The sequence below is a fragment of the Rhinolophus sinicus genome, linkage group LG10 (genome assembly GCF_036562045.2).
Source record: "Rhinolophus sinicus isolate RSC01 linkage group LG10, ASM3656204v1, whole genome shotgun sequence".
NCBI lineage: Eukaryota > Metazoa > Chordata > Mammalia > Chiroptera > Rhinolophidae > Rhinolophus > Rhinolophus sinicus.
The window spans coordinates 41,471,416-41,480,742 of NC_133759.1; positions in this window are offsets into that span (position 1 = coordinate 41,471,416).

A 9,327-nucleotide genomic window follows, 5' to 3' on the forward strand; every position below is an offset into this window, starting at 1 on the left:
ACAAATGTTGGAGGGCAAAGCTACTGGATAATGAGTTTGACTATAAAGCTACAGTAATTCAGACAATGTGCTATTACAAAAGGATAGACCAATAAAATAAAAGAGAGGGTTCAGAAACAGACCTCTAGAGCATTATGACAGAGTTGTCACTGTAATTGAGTAGGTAATAAGTGGTCTTTTCACTTAATAGTGTAGAATCAATTTGATATGTTTATGAAAAAATAAATCTTGACTCCTATCTCCCACTAATCAATTCCAGATGACTTGTAGATCTAAATCTAAAAGAGAAAACAATTAAGCTTTTAGAAGATAACAGAAGGAAAATAAGTAACAATTTTTTCAATAGGAACAGGGAACAATAACCATGAAGGAAAAGATTGATAATTAGGACTTATTAAAATTAAGAACTTCAGTCCAAGAGATAAGGAAAGTGAATGAGAGTCTAAAGAATTCTAAAGGAAGATAGAAAATCGTCTTTCTTGGCTGAAGATAATCAACATTATAAACAACAACAATAGTATTCCTACGTACCAGTAATAAATCAATTAGAAAGTACAATAAAGAATCTCTGTCATAATAACAAGAATGATAAGCTATCCAGGAATAAATCTAAGAAAGCTTATGCAAGATAATTGTTTGAAGATCATTTAAAAACATTATTAAAGAACATAAAAGAGGTCCTAAATAAATGGAGAAATACATCACATTTATGGACTGAAAAACTCAGTATTATAAAAATGGCAATCCCCCAAATTAATCTATATATTTAACACAATTACAATCAAAATCTATTTCAATAGGGTCATTTTGTCAACCTGACCTAATGATCCTAAATTTCTTATGGGAGGGCAGAAGGCCAAAGATTACAGAGATAATTTTGAAGGAGAATATGGTGATGGAGTTTTCCTATCAAATATTAAGATTTATTATACAATTATAAGAAGATAGTGCAGTATTTGCACAGGATAAATGAATAAATTAATGGAACAAAGCTGAGAAGCCAGAAACAGACTCCAGCATTGACGTATGACAAAAATACCACTGCAACTAGATAAGGAAAAAGTGGACTCTTCAAGAAATTTTGAGATCATTGTTTACCCATATGGGGAAAAAATGAAATCATATTCCTACCTCACAAATATCACAAATATCAATTTCAGCTCCATTAAATACCTATATGGTAGTGGCAGATATATGGAAGGAGGTACAAGAAAGTATGTTTATGACCTTGAGGTAAGAAAGGATTTCTCAAACAAGATGCAAAAAATACGAACCACAGAGAAAAATATTAATGATCTGAGTACGCTACAATTTAATTTTTTTGAGCTTCCTGTTTCCTAGGAATAAAAGGAAACTTCCTTAACCTGATAAAGACTATCATATTTAATCATATTTAATAATTTAGTATGATGAGCATTTCCTAAAAGTCAGAAACAAAACAAGATGCTTCATACTCATGATTTTCAACATTTTACTGGAGGTCCAACCAATGAACATACAAAACAGGGAAAGATTTCAGGTATAAACATTAGAAAGGAAAGGATAATATTTGCAAATTATATGGTTATCTATTTAGAAAGTTCAAGACTATGAAGTAAGAAACTTTTAGAATTTTCTAATTTCCAATCAATTAGAACATTAAATGGATAAAAAAATTCTCTTCACAATAGCAACAACAACAAATGTAACTGGAACAAACGTTCAAGAAATTGGCAAATCTTATATGAAGAAAACGATAAAATGTTATTTAAGGATAAAAAAAGACCCAAATGTGTTAATTAATTCATCAGCAAATATTTATTAAGCATCTTTTAAGAGACATGCACTGTCCTAGGTTTTGGAGCCATATACAGCCATAAAGAAAACAGACAAAGGCCCCTGTCCTCACTGAGCTTCCATTCTAGTAAAGGAGACAGACAATAAACAAAGTATATAATAAACTATAAAGTACGTTAGATGGTGACAAGTGCTATGGAGAAAAATAAAGCCGGGGAGGAGAATAAGGAATTGCAATTTCCAGGGACAGCGTTGCTTCGAGGGACAGGGTATGCTACACAATGGGAAGTCTTTTATTGTAGTGATGTCCATTCTCCCTAAAAATAAATATGCAAATTCAATGTCTTCCCAATCATAACATCAAAACGCTTTTTAATGTAACTTGACAATTTGGTCCTACATTTCATACAGAAGAGAAAAAGTGCAAGAGAAAACAATCTGACGACTTTGAAAAGGAAGAAAAGACTAGGATTTTTCTAACACAATCAAAACTTATTGTAAAGTTATAGTAATTAAAATTGTGTGGTACTGGTCTAAAAATGGACTAATGGAATAAAACAGAGTAAACAGGAATGTGGTATGTTAAATAAATGGGGAAAATACCTAATTTCCTGCTTCTTAACAAAAGTTGTAGTTTTTCCATCAATTCTCTTGGATTGTCCCCAAAAGAGATAATGTTATCTTTTTCAATTCTTACGCTGGTTGCTTTCTCTTTTCTAACAGCACTGACTAATACCTCCATTATCAGGTTAATTAATAATAGTGATTGTGGTCACTCTTGTCTTAAACCCAAGTTTAGCGGAAATGCCCTTAATGTTTCCCAGTAAGTAAAATGCTGGTTTGGGGACTCAGATATCGCTATCTCTATTTCTGTCTCTGTCTCCATATCTATATCATATATAAAATTTATGTACATACATTCATGTTAAGAAAATAATGTGACAATTTTTGTATTTTATCGTTTTAAGAAAAGTATCATTGGTTCCTATTTTATTACTTCTATCAGGAATGAGTTTTTAATTTTGTCAAATGCTTAGCTCTATTAAAATGATGACTTCCTTATTTGACTTACGATGACTTATAATTCCTAATACTGAAACATTCTTGCATTCTGGAATGAGTCCCACTTGACCATGATGTTTGCTTAATACGTTGTTGGGCCCTGTTTCCAAATATTCCATTTAATTTGTGCATCAATATCCATAAGTGAGATTGGGCTGTAGTTTTTTGTTGATAAATTATACTTGTTTTGGTCAATTATATTTTCTTAGAACATCAAGTCTCAACTTCTTTCACTCTCATTCTCTCACAAATACACAGTGGAGTTATGCAAAGGCTACAGTGCGTGTGACATCACAACAAATTGAATGCAGACGCAGGTGAGAATCCAGTTGTCTTCTGTGAAGACAATTATTAAAGAAAGATATCTGCAACATGTAAACAAGCCACTCTTGTCAGCAAATTTTTAAAGGAAATATAATTATTTTTCATAAAAGTGTTATTTATACTAACGTAATGGGTTTATTATTATTTAAAAAGTAATTAAACAGATATTTTTTTACATTCTTAAACAATATCTAATATGGTAAATATTAATATATAAACCACATAAATTCAAGTTCTTTTAGATCTTCAGTAATTTTCAGGAGCCAAAAAAGTTTGAGAACTGTTATCCTACCAAGTTATTTATTTCATGTAGGTTTTCAAATGTATTTGCATAGAGTTGTGGTTTTTAAAATTACCTTTCTTTTGATGGTTACTTTGCTCTTGCCATTTCTTATTTCATGTCTTTGGGCTTTTTCTCCCTGTAAAAAAATTAGATTGGCTGTTGGATTGTTTATTTTTGTTATTTTTTCAATGAATAGCTTTTTGATATATTAGTGTCAGCTTTTAAATTTCACCAATTTCTGCTTTTATCCTTATGAATTTTTCTTCTGCCTTTTTCCATTTATGTTTTCTTATTTTAATTTGCATATTTAATTTATTTTAATATTTATTAACATAGGTATTTAATACTACTAATTTTCTTTTTTTATTTATTTTATTTATTTATTTTTAAAAAAAATTTATTGGGGTGACAATTGTTAGTAAACTTACATAGATTTCAGGTGTACAATTCTGTATTACATCATCTATAAATCCCATTGTGTGTTCACCACCCAGATTCAGTTCTTCTTCCATCACCATATACTTGATACCCCTTATACTAATTTTCTTTAAGCAAATTTCTTTGTGCTATATCCCTGAGATTCTGACATGTCTTTTCAATATAACAATTTTCTAGAAAGTCTACCATATCATTTTGCATTTCATCTTTGATCCTTGAGCTCCTTCTTTATGTATTTTAAATATCATAAATAGTATGGACCTTTTTTATTGGTTCTCTGTGCCCCTTGTGAAATATGGTGAAATTTGAAATAATAGAATTTGAAAGCATGAAGTTTACCTGTTTGTACTTTGCAAACTCCAGGGACAGCTCCACGCTAGGTTTGTGACAGGTGAGTTTGAGTTAGATGCCCCCTGAAATTACTTCCAATTTTAAGATTCAATTATTCTAAACGTGCATGTAAGTTAGATTTTTTTTGCAAATTAGATTTTAAAATTCTTTTTCACATGGATGTTTCTCTCCTCAGAAAGATTGTACGGCTCTCAAAGAGAAAGCAAATGTCCTCACTCTGAACCTCACACCTAGACTGACTGCAGCAAAGTAGAAAACTTCTAAGAGGAGGTGAGTTTAGAATAAAGTGGAGAAGATTGAATACAATTCTGGCCATTGCTAACCAGAGGCCCCTGCTTTCAGGGCCACCATCCAGTGCCACTGCATCCCACTAAAGGCACTTCACACTGTGTTCTGCTGGGGGCAGAAATTGCACACACTGTTTATCTCCAGCAAGGGGAATTATGCAGCAAAGAGCCCAAATGACTTATTTATACACTGACAACATGAAACCACCTATGCCAGCAACTTGTTGCTACCCACTAAATAACAAGCCCCCTGTACTTGGAAGAATGCTACCACTGTCAGCATAATTCAGAAGAAGCAAAGTGTTGGATTGGTAGGTTTTATGTTGATGTGTTTGTTTCATGGTTCTCTGTTTGACGGCCTGAATTCTAAGTTCGGAGGGCTTGCCAGGTGTTCTCTCAGAAACACTGTTCACCTTTGTGCTCACTCATGTACAAGCTCCCAGCTGGCACCTTGCTGGTATTTCACCCATGGGCTGGTACCCATCTACCAAAATCCAACTTTGGTAGTTTTGTTTTTTCCCAAGTTGGCTTCCAGCAGCCACACTCTTACTCACAGTAAAATGTAGGCTCTGATACTCACTTGCATATTGTATTTAAAGAAAGTATATTTTAAAATGAATCACTTTCTTTCACATAGAGTTATGCCTTCCTCTCTACCCATCTATCTCACAATGCTGGGCCCTCTGAGGGTTTGCCAGAAGGCAAGAACACCTAACTTAGGGGTGGGGGTGGAAACTGGGGCTTAGCCCCGCCTGTGTTTACACCAACAAGCTCTGGACAACCAGCAGTTGGAAGTTAAACTTCCCACTCATGTTTATCCATGATTATCTGTCACAAAGTGCTTTTCCTCAGTTCATCTGGATGTGGAAGCTGGCATGAGGAATCCCTCCTCTCACAATGCCATCTAAATGATTTTTCATTTTTCAGAAGCTCCCTTTTCCATGCAAGAACAAAATCAATGCATTTTGTGATACTGGACGATCCCACCTTTTGAAGTCTTGGATTTCATTAAAGAGACACTTGGGAGGGGCGTTAGTGACAAAACGGCAATATGAAACACGTTTTTAATATTCTCTACCCTTAGTCTTTGTAATCTTTCATTAGACTGATCCTGTCACTTAGAGCAAATGTTTTAATTAAAATGATATTTCAAACAGGTAGGACCCTGAGAAAAGAAACTGTGAAATCCTTAAATCACTCAGTAGGAGAGAAACTTACAGAAATTTCCTAAGGAAAAGTCAGGTTTCACTCACACGTACTCAGCCCACTAGGAAGTTCAACTCTAAAAACAGGTACAAAGCCCAGCTCAGGAGGCCTCTCTTAATGAAATCTTTATATCTGTAATTCTTTGATCCCACCCTACATTGAGCTTCCAGCAAGTCTAGGGAACCTTTTACCTGAGTTCATACGTTTCCTGTAGTCTGACCTGAGCATCTCTGCCCTGGCGCTCAAGAGGCCAATGTTTCTGCTTTATAGCTTTAACTACGGGGCTGAAGCTACAGTGTTTCCCTGAAAATAAGACCTCGCTGGACAATCCCCTCTAATGCGTATTTTGGAGCAAAAATTAATATAAGACCTGGTCTTATTTTACTATAATATAAGACCAGGTATAATATAACTTAATATAATGCCGGGTCTTATATTATTTTTTGCTCCAAAAGACGCAGTAGAGCTGCGTCCGGCTAGGTCTTATTTTCGGGGAAACACGGTAATATCTCCATGTTCCTGAGAATCTTTTCTTCCACAGAGGCTTCATCTTCAACTCTCAGTATTTGGTTTCTTCTGCAGGAATCTCTTATTTTTATGTAATAATGATCTTACAATATAGTCACCTATTCATGGAGATCAGCAACAATAAGGGTCTGGAGATCAGAACAGTACGTAATGCCTCCTCTCAGAATCCTTTAACTAATCCACCACTTAATTGGAGCCCCATGTACTTTACTATTTAACTATTTGTAACAATCTGTTCAATATCTATCTTCCCCGTGGAGCTATAAGCTCCATGAAGGCACAGGCTTTATTCCCAAGGCCTAGCAGAACAGGCACATAGTAGGTGATCAGTGTATTGTCTTGATTGATTGATTGATTGATTGATGTTAGACTGTTAGGGCTTTAGTTTTTCATCTATAAAATCAGAGGATAAACTATATCATCCTCAAAGTCCTCATCCGATGGAACTAATTTTGTTTCATGATTACTGAAGTGTACTGATGCCTGCAACTTACTGTGAAATACATTAAAAACATCAGACGGATTGTTGAATGCATAGAGGGATGGATAGATATGGGATAAAGCAAGAAAAATACAATGTTATTTGTAGAATATAGGTAGTGAGTATAAGGACGATCACTATAGTTACTTCAACTTTCGGTGTATTTTACATTTTTCATAAAAAGTTGGGGGGAAATGTGGGATTCGGAATAGACTAAAACATGGACTTTGGTAGAAGAAAACAATTCACTATGAGAATCATTAACATGAGTTCAAGATCATGAATAGAACAAGAGACACATGCATTTTAATGAAATTGTGTGAACCTGCAAAAAAAAATCTATGTAAATAGTAGAGGCAATAAGTGTATTGTATGTGTTTAGAGGAGAGAGAACCATCATGGGGGACTACTAAGGTGGGCAGAAAGTACTTTGAGGGTAGGGGATATTTCTAGCTGGGCCTTGAAGGCTATACATGATCTAGAGGGGCTAAGAAAAGGAATTTTTAAGGGGCTGAGGATAGCTGAAAATGGTAAAATGAGTATACGCGTATGTGTGGAGCAAGAGTGCAAAAGCAGACAGTGAAGTTTACATCCGCTTAGCTGCAACTAAATGGGGGAGATACGGTTGAAAAGCAATACGATAAATAAAATATTAGGATCGTCCTCATATGTGTGTGGTACCTGCACAAAGCACTTTCCATGCATTATCTCATTTAATCCTAACAACAACTATATCAGCTATTACTACTACCATTGTAACTAGTACGGAAACTGAGGTTTAGAGTTTAGTCATTTGCCCGAGGTCACACAGCTAACAAGTGGTAGAACCAGTACTGAAACCAGGTTCGCCTGGCCCCAAAGCCCACGTACCTAACTATTAGACATAGTCCCTCCCTGGTAAATCGAGGCGAGACTCTAAGGGGACTTAAATACCAAGATAAGGAGTTTGGGCACCATTCTCTATGCCTGGAGATCCCCTGAAAAATTTTGATGATCAGAGGTTTTTAAACAAGTGTACCTTGCAGAAATATGCAAGAGATTGAAGCCAGGAAGCCCAGATAGGAGGCTGTCACAATAAGAAGAGGCGTGAATAAACGCCCTAACCCAGAACAACAGCTACCGGGACAAAAATAAAAGAATAGCCTTTAAGAAGAAATAATCTACTGAGCTCTTCCTACCAATATTATATTGAAATATATTAAGAAATTTACTGTTTAGGTGTTCAATATTGAAATCAAAAGTGCCTTTAGGTCCCAACAGTTATATTGTGTCAGCTCAGTGACACACCAAAGGCAAATGAGCGGCCCACGTGTCATTCCTATCCATTCACCAAGCCACTCAGATTTCAAGGCTGGTTTGAAGATCTTCTGAGTGCAGAGTGGAGAGCCATCGATGGGGCCCCTTGGGCCTAGTTTCGGCAATTCTCTATCATTACCCGTGAGCTCCAGAGTGAATCCAAGAAGCCCAAATCTGTGTCATCCCATCAGTAATTGGAGAGAGTAATCCTGTTTCCCCAAGAATGGGATCTAGAACAACCAGGGCTTGTTAGGTGGTCACTGAACTTAATCTGATCCACTGGGACGGCTGTGGCTTTCTGCTGTGAAATGCTTTGGAGGAGTTAGAAGAAGGGTGGAAATGCTTATCAATGCTTATCATGGAGGAACAGGAAAATGACCAGAGGGGCAGTGTTCCCTGGGGAGCATTCATTTACATGTGGGGTGGAGTCCCTGAAACAACTTTTTGGGGTTCCCGTCTCCCCTTTCTCTCTCAGGTTATTTCTCTGATGAAGGTGACAGGCTTGGAAGTATGGACCATGAAACAGAAAAAAAGATTCCTGGAAATATAGACCAGTGGACAGGCACAAATGTGTGTGTGAGTGTGTGTGTGTGTGTGTGTGTGTGTGTGTGGCTATATCAATATCCAAATGAGATAGAAAGCAAGTTGTCAGAGTGATAGGGTGTTAAATGAGAGGAGAGAACATCAGAGGGAATGAATAACTGCACTTTTTCCCCCACATGTTTACAATCAACAGGTTTTCAAGTCCAAGGCAATTTGTGGAACGAAGAGTATGATTCAAATGTGAGCCGAAAGCTCAGACACTGGGAAGTCCCCTATAATGAGGGATAGCTACATGGGCTATTGTGAGAATCTAACAAAATGATAGATGAATCAGTGCTTTATAAACCGTATAACGCCTTTAAACTGCAAGGTGCTATGTAAGCTGTGAAATAGTACAGAAATGTAAGGGGCAATGATTGATTATTTGAGGAGGAAAACATTATTCTGCATATAGTCCTTGACTTGAGAATTAGATAGCAATAAGGCTATTTTTTAGCAGATAACAGAATTTGCCTGTTGAAATGCATCTTTTCTCTCTCAAAATCAATAATCTTGATGGTACTTGACATTTATTTCGAAGAGAAACTATTGAAAACATATGAGACTCCTTTTCTGGGATTAATTTCCTTCAGAACCACTTTACAAGCCACACAAAATTATTATCTCATTAATTTATAGTCACATTGTGTTTTGAAACTTACATATTATCTAGTTTAATCATAGAGTTGACTCCAAAAGAATTTTAAGTGTTT